The sequence below is a fragment of the Hyla sarda genome, chromosome 3 (assembly GCF_029499605.1).
Source record: "Hyla sarda isolate aHylSar1 chromosome 3, aHylSar1.hap1, whole genome shotgun sequence".
NCBI lineage: Eukaryota > Metazoa > Chordata > Amphibia > Anura > Hylidae > Hyla > Hyla sarda.
In genome coordinates, this window is record NC_079191.1 from 13,284,989 (window position 1) to 13,299,490 (window position 14,502).

The following is a 14,502-nucleotide window of genomic DNA, read 5'->3' on the forward strand; positions in this document are numbered from 1 at the left end:
TTGAGATTTCTTTCCATCTTGCGTATTTCTAAAGTTTTGTGGGACTGAGATGTGAAAAGAACATGTCTAACATGCTGCGTTATGAATAAAAGATGAGCGCACGGCAGGCACAATGCCCTGGGCTAGAACGTACTTGGAGATGCAGTTATAAAGGGAGACGTCTGATTTGTGTACAGGGGGGTCTTCTCTCACAGCAAATGTGTTTAGAAGAACATCTTGGCTTCCCTGGGGAGACTTTAAGTGTTGCCAGGGATTCCCCCTAAGCAATGTATGTTCTTGTAATGTTATAGGTCATGGTGTAAGTGCGAACAGGTACATGGCATTATTTACTGGTCCCACAACTAGAATGATGATACCATATAATGAGAATGTATGGGATATATAATGAAAATGTATGGGATATATAATGAAAATGTATGGGATATATAATGAGAATGTATGGGATATATATAATGAGAATGTATGAGATATATAATGAGAATGTATGGGATATATAATGAGAATGTATGGGATATATATAATGAGAATGTATGGGATATATATAATGAGAATGTATGAGATATATATAATGAGAATGTATGAGATATATATAATGAGAATGTATGAGATATATATAATGAGAATGTATGAGATATATATAATGAGAATGTATGGGATATATATATAATGAGAATGTATGGGATATATATAATGAGAATGTATGGGATATATATAATGAGAATGTATGGGATATATATAATGAGAATGTATGGGATATATATAATGAGAATGTATGGGATATATATATATAATGAGAATGTATGGGATATATATAATGAGAATGTATGGGATATATATAATGAGAATGTATGGGATATATAATGAGAATGTATGGGATATATATAATGAGAATGTATGGGATATATAATGAGAATGTATGGGATATATATAATGAGAATGTATGGGATATATAATGAGAATGTATGGGATATATAATGAGAATGTATGGGATATATAATGAGAATGTATGGGATATATATAATGAGAATGTATGGGATATATAATGAGAATGTATGGGATATATATTGAGAATCTATGGGATATATAATGAGAATGTATGGGATATATATAATGAGAATGTATGGGATATATATAATGAGAATGTATGGGATATATAATGAGAATGTATGGGATATATAATGAGAATGTATGGGATATATATAATGAGAATGTATGGGATATGTAATGAGAATGTATGGGATATATAATGAGAATGTATGGGATATATATAATGAGAATGTATGGGATATATAATGAGAATGTATGGGATAAATAATGAGAATGTATGAGATATATAATGAGAATGTATGGGATATATAATGAGAATGTATGGGATATATAATGAGAATGTATGAGATATATAATGAGAATGTATGGGATATATATAATGAGAATGTATGGGATATATATAATGAGAATGTATGGGATATATAATGAGAATGTATGGGATATATAATGAGAATGTATGGGATATATATAATGAGAATGTATGGGATATGTAATGAGAATGTATGGGATATATAATGAGAATGTATGGGATATACAATGGGAATGTATGGGATATGTAATGAGAATGTATGGGATATGTAATGGGAATATATGGGATATGTAATGAGAATGTATGGGATATGTAATGAGAATGTATGGGATATATATAATGAGAATGTATGGGATATATATAATGAGAATGTATGGGATATATAATGAGAATGTATGGGATATATAATGAGAATGTATGGGATATATATAATGAGAATGTACGGGATATATATAATGAGAATGTATGGGATATATATAATGAGAATGTATGGGATATATATAATGAGAATGTATGGGATATACAATGAGAATGTATGGGATATATAATGAGAATGTATGGGATATATATAATGAGAATGTATGGGATATATATAATGAGAATGTATGGGATATATAATGAGAATGCATGGGATATATATAATGAGAATGTATGGGATATATAATGAGAATGCATGGGATATATATAATGAGAATGTATGGGATATATAATGAGAATGTATGGGATATATAATGAGAATGTATGGGATATATAATGAGAATGTATGGGATATATATAATGAGAATCTATGGGATATACAATGAGAATGTATGGGATATATATAATGAGAATGTATGGGATATATAATGAGAATGTACGGGATATATAATGAGAATGTACGGGATATATATAATGAGAATCTATGGGATATACAATGAGAATGTATGGGATATATATAATGAGAATGTATGGGATATACAATGAGAATGTACGGGATATACAATGAGAATGTACGGGATATATATAATGAGAATGTATGGGATATATATAATGAGAATGTATGGGATATATATAATGAGAATGTATGGGATATATAAAGAGAATGTATGGGATATGTAATGAGAATGTATGGGATATATAATGAGAATGTATGGGATATATATAATGAGAATGTATGGGATATATATAATGAGAATGTATGGGATATATAATGAGAATGTATGGGATATATAATGAAAATGTATGGGATATATAATGAGAATGTATGGGATATATAATGAAAATGTATGGGATATATAATGAGAATGTACGGGATATATAATGAGAATGTATGGGATATATATAATGAGAATGTATGGGATATATATAATGAGAATGTATGGGATATGTAATGGGAATATATGGGATATATATAATGAGAATGTATGGGATATATATAATGAGAATGTATGGGATATATAATGAGAATGTATGGGATATATAATGAGAATGTATGGGATATATATAATTAGAATGTATGGGATATATAATGGAATGTATGGGATATATAATGAGAATGTATGGGATATATATATATAATGAGAATGTATGGGATATATATAATGAGAATGTATGGGATATATATAATGAGAATGTATGGGATATATATAATGAGAATGTATGGGATATATAATGAGAATGTATGGGATATATAATGAGAATGTATGGGATATATAATGAGAATGTATGGGATATATATAATGAGAATGTATTGGATATATAATGGGAATGTATGGGATATATATAATGAGAATGTATGGGATATATAATGAGAATGTATGGGATATGTAATGAGAATGTATGGGATATATAATGAGAATGTATTGGATATATAATGGGAATGTATGGGATATATAATGAGAATGTATGGGATATATATAATGAGAATGTATGGGATATATATAATGAGAATGTATGGGATATATAATGAGAATGTATGGGATATATAATGAGAATGTATGGGATATATAATGAGAATGTATGAGATATATAATGAGAATGTATGGGATATATATAATGAGAATGTATGGGATATATAATGAGAATGTATGGGATATATAATGAGAATGTATGGGATATATATATAATGAGAATGTATGGGATATATAATGGGAATATATGGGATATATAATGAGAATGTATGGGATATATAATGAGAATGTATGGGATATATAATGAGAATGTATGGGATATATAATGAGAATGTATGGGATATATAATGAGAATGTATGGGATATATATAATGAGAATGTATGGGATATATATAATGAGAATGTATGGGATATATAATGGAATGTATGGGATATATAATGGGAATATATGGGATATATAATGAGAATGTATAGGATATATATAATGAGAATGTATGGGATATATATAATGAGAATGTATGGGATATATATAATGAGAATGTATGGGATATATAATGAGAATGTATGGGATATATATATAATGAGAATGTATGGGATATATATAATGAGAATGTATGGGATATATAATGAGAATGTATGGGATATATATAATGAGAATGTATGGGATATATATAATGAGAATGTATGGGATATATAATGAGAATGTATGGGATATATATATAATGAGAATGTATGGGATATATATAATGAGAATGTATGGGATATATATAATGAGAATGTATGGGATATATAATGAGAATGTATGGGATATATATATAATGAGAATGTATGGGATATATATAATGAGAATGTATGGGATATATATAATGAGAATGTATGGGATATATAATGAGAATGTATGGGATATATATATAATGAGAATGTATGGGATATATATAATGAGAATGTATGGGATATATATAATGAGAATGTATGGGATATATAATGAGAATGTATGGGATATATATATAATGAGAATGTATGGGATATATATAATGAGAATGTATGGGATATATATAATGAGAATGTATGGGATATATATAATGAGAATGTATGGGATATATATAATGAGAATGTATGGGATATATAATGAGAATGTATGGGATATATATAATGAGAATGTATGGGATATATATAATGAGAATGTATTGGATATATAATGGGAATGTATGGGATATATATAATGAGAATGTATGGGATATATAATGAGAATGTATGGGATATGTAATGAGAATGTATGGGATATATAATGAGAATGTATGGGATATATATAATGAGACTGTATGGGATATATAATGAGAATGTATGAGATATATAATGAGAATGTATGGGATATATAATGAGAATGTATGGGATATATATAATGAGAATGTATGGGATATATAATGAGAATGTATTGGATATGTAATGAGAATGTATGGGATATGTAATGAGAATGTATGGGATATGTAATGAGAATGTATGGGATATATATAATGAGAATGTATGGGATATATAATGAGAATGTATGGGATATATAATGAGAATGTATGAGATATATATAATGAGAATGTATGGGATATATATAATGAGAATGTATGGGATATATAATGAGAATGTATGGGATATGTAATGAGAATGTATGGGATATATATAATGAGAATGTATGGGATATGTAATGAGAATGTATGGGATATGTAATGAGAATGTATGGGATATATATAATGAGAATGTATGGGATATATAATGAGAATGTATGGGATAAATAATGAGAATGTATGGGATATATATAATGAGAATGTATGGGATATATAATGGGAATGTATGGGATATATATAATGAGAATGTATGGGATATATAATGAGAATGTATGGGATATATAATGAGAATGTATTGGATATATAATGGGAATGTATGGGATATATAATGAGAATGTATGGGATATATAATGAGAATGTATGAGATATATAATGAGAATGTATGGGATATATATAATGAGAATGTATGGGATATATAATGAGAATGTATGGGATATATATAATGAGAATGTATGGGATATATATAATGAGAATGTATGGGATATATAATGGGAATATATGGGATATATAATGAGAATGTATGAGATATATAATGAGAATGTATGGGATATATATAATGAGAATGTATGGGATATATAATGAGAATGTATGGGATATATAATGAGAATGTATGAGATATATAATGAGAATGTATGGGATATATATAATGAGAATGTATGGGATATGTAATGAGAATGTATGGGATATATATAATGAGAATGTATGGGATATATAATGAGAATGTATGGGATATATATAATGAGAATGTATGGGATATATAATGAGAATGTATGGGATATATAATGAGAATGTATGGGATATATATAATGAGAATGTATGGGATATATATAATGAGAATGTATGGGATATATATAATGAGAATGTATGGGATATATATAATGAGAATGTATGGGATATATAATGAGAATGTATGGGATATATATAATGGGAATGTATGGGATATATATAATGAGAATGTATGGGATATATATAATGAGAATGTATGGGATATATATAATGAGAATGTATGGGATATATATAATGAGAATGTATGGGATATATATAATGAGAATGTATGGGATATATAATGAGAATGTATGGGATATATAATGAGAATATATGGGATATATAATGAGAATGTATGGGATATATATAATGAGAATGTATGGGATATATATAATGAGAATGTATGGGATATGTAATGGGAATATATGGGATATATAATGAGAATGTATGGGATATATAATGAGAATGTATGGGATATATATAATGGGAATGTATGGGATATATATAATGGGAATGTATGGTAAATACTAGGGATCGACCGATATCTAATTTTTAGGGCCGATACCGATAATCTGTGACCTTTCAGGCCGATTGCCGATAATTTATACCAATATTCCGGTATAACTTATCGGCTATTTCCCCCCACCCGGCCCCGCAAAAGCCGCTACAGATCAATGATTTAAAGCGGGCGCTTTAAATCAATAAACTGCAGCGGCTTTTGCGTGGCCAGAGACCGCCGCCGCCACCCGCTTCTCTCCCCCTGCCTGTCCTGGGGTCCTCCCTAATCCAACCACCACCGCTGCTGCCCCATTGCCTCCCCCATCCCTGGTTTTATAATTCCCGGGGTCCGCGCTACTTCTGGCTCCTGCGGCGTCCTGAGCTTTCACTGTGCACACTGACGGCTACGTCGTGTTGAAGACGTCACTCGTCATTGCGCTGCACAGCGCGCAGGACGTCGCAGGAGCCAGAAGTAGCGCGGACCCCAGGCCCCGGAAACAGGTAATTATAAAACCGGGGATGGGGGAGGCACCATCACCATCACACCTCCTCCTCCACACCATCACACCTCCTCCTCCACACCATCACACCTCCTCCTCCACACCATCACACCTCCTCCTCCACACCATCACACCTCCTCCACACCATCACCTCTGCTCCATCACACCTCCTCCTCCACACCATCACACCTCCTCCTCCACACCAGCACACCTCCTCCTCCACACCATCACCTCTCCTCCATCACACCTCCTCCTCCACACCATCACACCTCCTCCTCCACACCATCACACCTCCTCCTCCACACCATCACACCTCTTCCACACCAGCACACCTCCTCCTCCACACCATCACACCTCCTCCTCCACACCATCACACCTCCTCCTCCCACACCATCACACCTCCTCCTCCACACCATCACACCTCCTCCTCCACACCATCACACCTCCTCCTCCACACCATCACACCTCCTCCTCCCACACCAGCACACCTCCTCCTCCACACCATCACACCTCCTCCTCCACACCATCACACCTCCTCCCCCACATCATCACACCTCCTCATCCACACCATCACGCCTCCTCCTCCACACCATCACACCTCCTCCTCCACACCAGCACACCTCCTCCTCCACACCATCACACCTCCTCCACCACACCATCACACCTCCTCCTCCACACCAGCACACCTCCTCCTCCACACCAGCACACCTCCTCCTCCACACCATCACACCTCCTCCTCCACACCATCACACCTCCTCCTCCACACCATCACACCTCCTCCACACCAGCACACCTCCTCCTTCACACCATCACACCTCCTCCTCCACACCATCACACCTCCTCCTCCACACCAGCACACCTCCTCCTCCACACCATCACACCTCCTCCCCCACATCATCACACCTCCTCATCCACACCATCACGCCTCCTCCTCCACACCATCACGCCTGTGAAGTGAAAACCACTTCAGGTGACTACCTCTTGAATCTCAACAAGAGAATGCCAAGAGTGTGAAAAGCAGTAATCAAAGCAAAAGGTGGCTACTTTGAAGAACCTAGAATAGGACATATTTTCACACTTTTTTATTATGTCTATAATTCCACATGTGATAATTCATAGTTTTGATGCCTTCAGTGTGAATCTACAATTATCATAGTCATGAAAATAAAGAAAACTCTGAATGAGAAGGTGTCCAAACTTTTGGTCTCTACTGTATATATATATATATATATATATATATATATATATATATATAGCCTAATTAGCTGTATTTGTGGGAGGGACATCTTCCCCCATAAATACACCAGGCTCACGCTTACCACTGATGTCATTCGTGATTTCTGGTGGCGGGACGTTCGGCCAGCATTCAGCTGACGGCGTGAAGCTCTACTGCGGCACATCGTGGCCTCCTGCTTTACGGCGCCGGCAGCGGGCGTTTGTTCAGCTGGCCACATTCATTGTCTCCGGGTCCTACAGCACCAACGCACAGCTGATTCCTCGCTTCCCACGAACACCGGACGCGCACTTGTTCACCGGCTCACAGCGAGTCACCAGCTGCACACAGCGCCACCAAACAACAGGTCCCTTCACGCCGCGCTAGATCTGTCGGCACTGCATCTCCGCCGCTTCACAAAAGTAAGGTGGGGGCTATGGGAGGGATTGAACAGTGAGTATGGGTTGAGGGGTTCACTCCGTTATAGGTTCCACGCGCTGCGCATGCAGCTTCGGCACAGGCGGCATGTTAGTAACCAAGCTTATGGGGGTACATTCTGATCATGCATATTTCTCAGCCATGCAACGTTTTGATAAGTTTTATACATATTGTCTCTTTCAGGTGCACTGAGAAGTATCATCCTTACGTTTCTGTCTGTCTGTGCGTCAAAACCGTCATACGAAATCTATTACGGGCAGGTTAGCTTTGACATGTCCCTATTTTACACTGCTGTGTTAGGGTAGTACTCATGTATGTATTTTCTCTCAGATTTCGTGAATTTTCTGTTCTGAGGAGGTTGTGGCCTGTAGCTTTAGCATTTTCTGAGGGTCTAGTTGTTTGCCTGGGCTCTGGCACACGTAATGACACCCCCCCCCCTTTTTTTTCTCATATTCTATAGTCTACAGCCTAAACAAAAACAAAAAAAAGGGAATGTGTGTACGTACAAGTATATATGTGTATGGATGTATGTACAGTGGTCCCTCAACATACGATGGTAATTCGTTCCAAACGACCCATCGTTTGTTGAATCCATCGTATGTTCAGGGATTCGTGCAATGTAAAAAGTGCATTTCATACTTTCCTGTCCCCGTCGCTCCGGACCACGTCCTCACCGCTCCCGATGCTGTCCCAGGGGCTCCCGATGCTGTCCCGCTGCTCCGGCGTCTTCTTCGGAATCCTCCGGTGTCTTCCGCATCTTCTCCGGGGTCCGGGCCTCGCTTTCTGGTGATGTTATTACTCTCGGCATGCGCAGCGACGTAATAACGACGCCGGAAAGCAAAGCCCGGACCCCGGAGAAGATGCAGAAGACACCAGTGAATCGCGAAGTGGACCCGGAGCAGCGGGGATAGGTAAGTGAACCTGTCCGGGATGCTTAAACTGCTATCCGACAGCAGCTTAAGCATTTTGCGCAGTCGGATAGCAGTTAATGCGATGGCCCCGACATATAAAAGCATCGTATGTCGATTTGATCATATGTCGGGGCCATCGCATGTCGGGGGGGTTACTGTATATATGTGTATGAACAGTACTCTCATGCTGGTAATAAGGGATGTTTTTCATGTTATTTTAGTGGCTTGCTTTATGTCCTTTCAGAGGGTTCTCTTCTGTTCAGAGTGTGCTAAGGCCTACGGGATTGGTCTGCGTGTTTTCTTCTCAGCAGCTGTCTTACAGCACGGTAATTACTGTCAGATGTTGCACATTACTCACGCATGCAACCGTTCATAGCTTGCGAGCATTCTAATTCTCATTTCGATTGTGTTTTATTTTCAGAAATTCGTGCCATTTTTTCTACTGTCCAGTAATTCCTGCTGGTGGCTACACCATCTTGGATTGGTCCTTGCATCTTGGGGTGTGTAGAAGTTTAGTCATGATATGTTAGTAATTTTCCACTATATACCTGTTACGCCGAGCGCTCCGGGTCCCCGTTCCTCCCCGGAGTGCTCGCCTCATCTTCGTTGTTGCAGCGCCCCGGTCAGATCCACTGACCGGGTGCGCTGCGGTCCCGCCTTCAGCCGGGATGCGATTCGCGATGCGGATAGCGCCCGCTCGCGATGCGCACCCCGGCCCCCGTACCTGACTCGCTCTCCCTCGGTCCTGTCCCGGCGCGCGCGGCCCCGCTCCCTAGGGCGCGCGCGCGCCGGGTCTCTGCGATTTAAAGGGCCAGTGCACCAATGATGGTGCCTGGCCCAATCTTCCCAATTAGCTTAATTGGCTCCCACCTGTGCACTTCCCTATATCACCTCACTTCCCCTGCACTCCCTTGCCGGATCTTGTTGCACTTGTGCCTAGTGAAAGCGTTCCCTTGTCTGTTCCTAGTCCGTGTTCCTGACCTCCTGCCGTTGCCCCTGACTACGATCCTTGCCGCCTGCCCCCGACCTTCTGCTACGTCCGACCTTGCTTCTGCCTACTCCCTTGTACCGCGCCTATCTTCAGCATCTTCAGCAGCCAGAGAGGTGAGCCGTTGCTAGTGGATACGACCTGGTCACTACCGCCGCAGCAAGACCATCCCGCTTTGCGGCGGGCTCTGGTGAAAACCTGTAGTGGCTTAGAACCGGTCCACTAGCGCGGTCCTCGCCATCCCTCTCTGGCACAGAGGATCCACTACCTGCCAGCCGGCATCGTGACAGTAGATCCGGCCATGGATCCCGCTGAAGTTCCTCTGCCAGTTGTCGCTGACCTCACCACGGTGGCCGCCCAGCAAGCCCGACAGATCGCCCTTCTAACCCGTCAGCTGTCGGAAATGTCCACCATTTCGCACCAACTTCAGTCGCAACTTCTCCAGCAATCTTCTCCTCCGCCAGCTCCTGCACCTCCTCCGCAGCGAGTGGCCGCTCCTAGCCTCCGCCTGTCCTTGCCGGACAAATTTAATGGGGACTCTAAGTATTGCCGTGGCTTTCTTTCGCAATGTTCCCAGCACTTGGAGATGATGTCGGACCAGTTTCCTACTGAAAGGTCTAAGGTGGCTTTCGTGTTCTGCCTTCTGTCTGGAAAAGCCCTGTCATGGGCCGCACCGCTCTGGGACCGCAATGACCCCGTCACTGCCTCTGTACACTCCTTCTTCTCGGAAATTCGAAGTGTCTTTGAGGAACCTGCCCGAGCTTCTTCAGCCGAGATTGCCCTGCTGAACCTGGCCCAGGGTGTTTCTTCCGTTGGCGAGTACGCCATTCAGTTCCGTGCTCTTGCTTACGAGTTGTCCTGGAATAGTGAGATTCTCTGCGCGACCTTTAAAAAAGGCCTATCCAGCAACATTAAAGATGTTCTGGCCGCACGAGAGACTCCTGCTGACCTACATGAACTCATTCATCTAGCCACTCGCATTGACATGCGTTCTTCCGGATGGCGTCTGGAGCTCCGCCTGGATATGGACTTTGTTCGCACGAAGCGTTTTTTCTCTCCGGCTCCTCTCTCCTCTGGTCCTCTGCAATCTGTTCCTGTGCTTCCCGCCGCGGAGGCTATGCAAGTTGACCGGTCTTGCTTGACATCTCAAGAGAGGACACGACGCCGCATGGAGAATCTTTGCCTGTACTATGCCGGTACCGAACACTTCCTGAAGGATTGTCCTATCCGTCCTCCCCGCCTGGAAAGACGTACGCTGACTCCGCACAAAGGTGACACAGTTCTTGATGTCAACTCTGCTTCTCCACGCCTTACTGTGCCTGTGCGGATATCTGCCTCTGCCTTCTCCTTCTCTACTATGCTCTTCTTGGATTCCGGATCTGCAGGAAAATTTTTTTTGGCCTCTCTCATCAACAGGTTCTACGTTCCTGTGACCAGTCTCGCCAGACCCCTCTACATCTATTGTTTTTACAATAAAAGATTGGACTGTCTCGTACGTTTCCACACAGAACCCCTCCTAATTTGCATCGGACCTCATCACGGAAAAATTGAGTTTTTTTTCCTCAGGTTCTTTGGCCCCAAGAAGAGGGGGAGACCCAAGGGGGGGGGTACTGTTACGCCGAGCGCTCCGGGTCCCCGTTCCTCCCCGGAGTGCTCGCCTCATCTTCGTTGTTGCAGCGCCCCGGTCAGATCCACTGACCGGGTGCGCTGCGGTCCCGCCTTCAGCCGGGATGCGATTCGCGATGCGGATAGCGCCCGCTCGCGATGCGCACCCCGGCCCCCGTACCTGACTCGCTCTCCCTCGGTCCTGTCCCGGCGCGCGCGGCCCCGCTCCCTAGGGCGCGCGCGCGCCGGGTCTCTGCGATTTAAAGGGCCAGTGCACCAATGATGGTGCCTGGCCCAATCTTCCCAATTAGCTTAATTGGCTCCCACCTGTGCACTTCCCTATATCACCTCACTTCCCCTGCACTCCCTTGCCGGATCTTGTTGCACTTGTGCCTAGTGAAAGCGTTCCCTTGTCTGTTCCTAGTCCGTGTTCCTGACCTCCTGCCGTTGCCCCTGACTACGATCCTTGCCGCCTGCCCCCGACCTTCTGCTACGTCCGACCTTGCTTCTGCCTACTCCCTTGTACCGCGCCTATCTTCAGCATCTTCAGCAGCCAGAGAGGTGAGCCGTTGCTAGTGGATACGACCTGGTCACTACCGCCGCAGCAAGACCATCCCGCTTTGCGGCGGGCTCTGGTGAAAACCTGTAGTGGCTTAGAACCGGTCCACTAGCGCGGTCCTCGCCATCCCTCTCTGGCACAGAGGATCCACTACCTGCCAGCCGGCATCGTGACAATACCACTACAAATTGTCTCTTATCTATTTAGGTCGGGTCCGTTTGTTTTGGGGTTCATTTTTCAGTTCCTGTGCTACTAGTCTTGTTGTTTACTACCGAGGGTAGGTTCTATTTTTATTTGTTTACACCCTTAGTGTCACTTAGCATGCTCCTTCAGGGGACTGGGTAGTTTAGATGTGGTGTTTCTGGTTTCCTATCTGTTGGTCGTTGTCCTTATTCAGCAGTAGGAGGTAGGTTAGTTACCCAGAGCACTGTGGTTAGATATAATACACATCACGAATATAGGCACGTGGGTTAAGCTATACCTCTCACGCATACAGGCAAGATGGTTACGCCACACATTATCACAACTCCAGATGCCACGTTTATGCAATACCTGTCTCGACTACAGGCACCATTATTTACGTTATACCTGTCATGACTACAGGCACGATTAATTATGTTATACCTGTCATGACTACAGGCACGATTAATTATGTTATACCTGTCACGACTACAGGCACGATTAATTATGTTATACCTGTCACGACTACAGGCACGATTAATTATGTTATACCTGTCACGACTACAGGCACGATTAATTATGTTATACCTGTCATGACTACAGGCACGATTAATTATGTTATACCTGTCACGACTTCAGGCACGATTAATTATGTTATACCTGTCACGACTACAGGCACGATTAATTATGTTATACCTGTCACGACTTCAGGCACGATTAATTATGTTATACCTGTCACGACTACAGGCACGATTAATTGTTATACCTGTCACAACTACAGGCACCATTATTTACGTTATACCTGTCACGACTTCAGGCACGATTAATTATGTTATACCTGTCACGACTACAGGCACAATGGTTACGGAATATGTTTTCGCGACTTCAGGCGCCACATATATCCTATACCTGTCACGACTACAGGCACGATTGATTATATTATGCCTCTCATAGTTACAGGGACGACGGTTACATTATACGTTGTCACATTTATAGACATGCGTGTTATGTAATACCTGTCATAACCACAGCTGTCATGTTTATGAAGTTCCTGTCACGATTACAGGCTCGATGGTTACGCAATACTTGTCACTTTTTAGGCACACTTTATCTACGGTCAAGCACTAACTCACTGCCACTCGGGCACGTCACATGGGTGTACGGCATGGGAAGCTTCAGTCTGTCCTAATTGTTGTGTAACTCTTTTCTTCAAGATGTCACACGGCTCAGACATAGAGGAGACTGCTTCTCTGTCGGACAACTTTGATCAGCAGTCAGACCATGAGAGCATACCATCACTCGGAGCCTGGACAGTGCCCAAGCTGACAGCTGAGTTACTGAGGAGACCATTTCCAGCTACGGCCAGGAAGGCAGAATTATTTCACCTCTTGTCATCTGATGGGGCTGGTCCCAGTCAAGAGTCCGTATGGGTCAGTTTCATTCCCAAATGTGGCAGCTTCTCATTTTATTCCACCCAACATTAAAAAAGACATTATAGAAGGGAAGGACGTAAACTTAGCGTCTTTGTTAGTGTCGTCTCATGAGGCACCAGACAATAAAACCAAAGCTTGCGGTGAAGTTTCCATCATTCTAAAATCCAAAAACGTCAGATTGAATCGCAAGTTATCAATCCCAGAGTTCGTCCTTTCCTTCAGCCTTTACCGAGACATTATTTGTTCTATTAACCCTCTCAGACGAGAGGAGCTAGATTTGTATCTCTACAAGGTGGTGGCTCTAGGTTACAAGTATGGAGGTTCAGCGTTCTTTGAATACCATAGATCTTTTTCAGCTAAAGTAGCAGCAGCCCTGGTCGAACTTGGTCATGTTACTAATTGGGCCACCATAGACACCGAGTTGTATTTTCGCCACTTTTCTGGTCTTAAAGGGGTACTCCGCCCCTGGCATCTTATCCCCTATCCAAAGGATAGGGGATAAGATGTTAGATCGCCGCGGTCCCGCTGCTGGGGACCCTGGGGATCGCCG

General features: G+C 41.4%; 1 protein-coding gene across 4 annotated transcripts in view; it reads left to right on the plus strand.

The window, feature by feature from the left end:
- Positions 1 to 14,502, plus strand: part of LOC130361144 (uncharacterized) — a 158,279-nt gene that overhangs the window by 15,606 nt on the left and 128,171 nt on the right. Inside the window, exons 2-3 of one of the 4 annotated variants that reach the window (XM_056563765.1) lie at positions 9,432 to 9,513; positions 9,609 to 9,687. The exons of the other annotated variants lie outside the window; for them this stretch is intronic. The gene's annotated coding sequence lies outside the window, so the exon portion shown is untranslated. The remainder of the gene's footprint in view (positions 1 to 9,431; positions 9,514 to 9,608; positions 9,688 to 14,502) is intronic. 4 annotated transcript variants of the gene reach the window in all.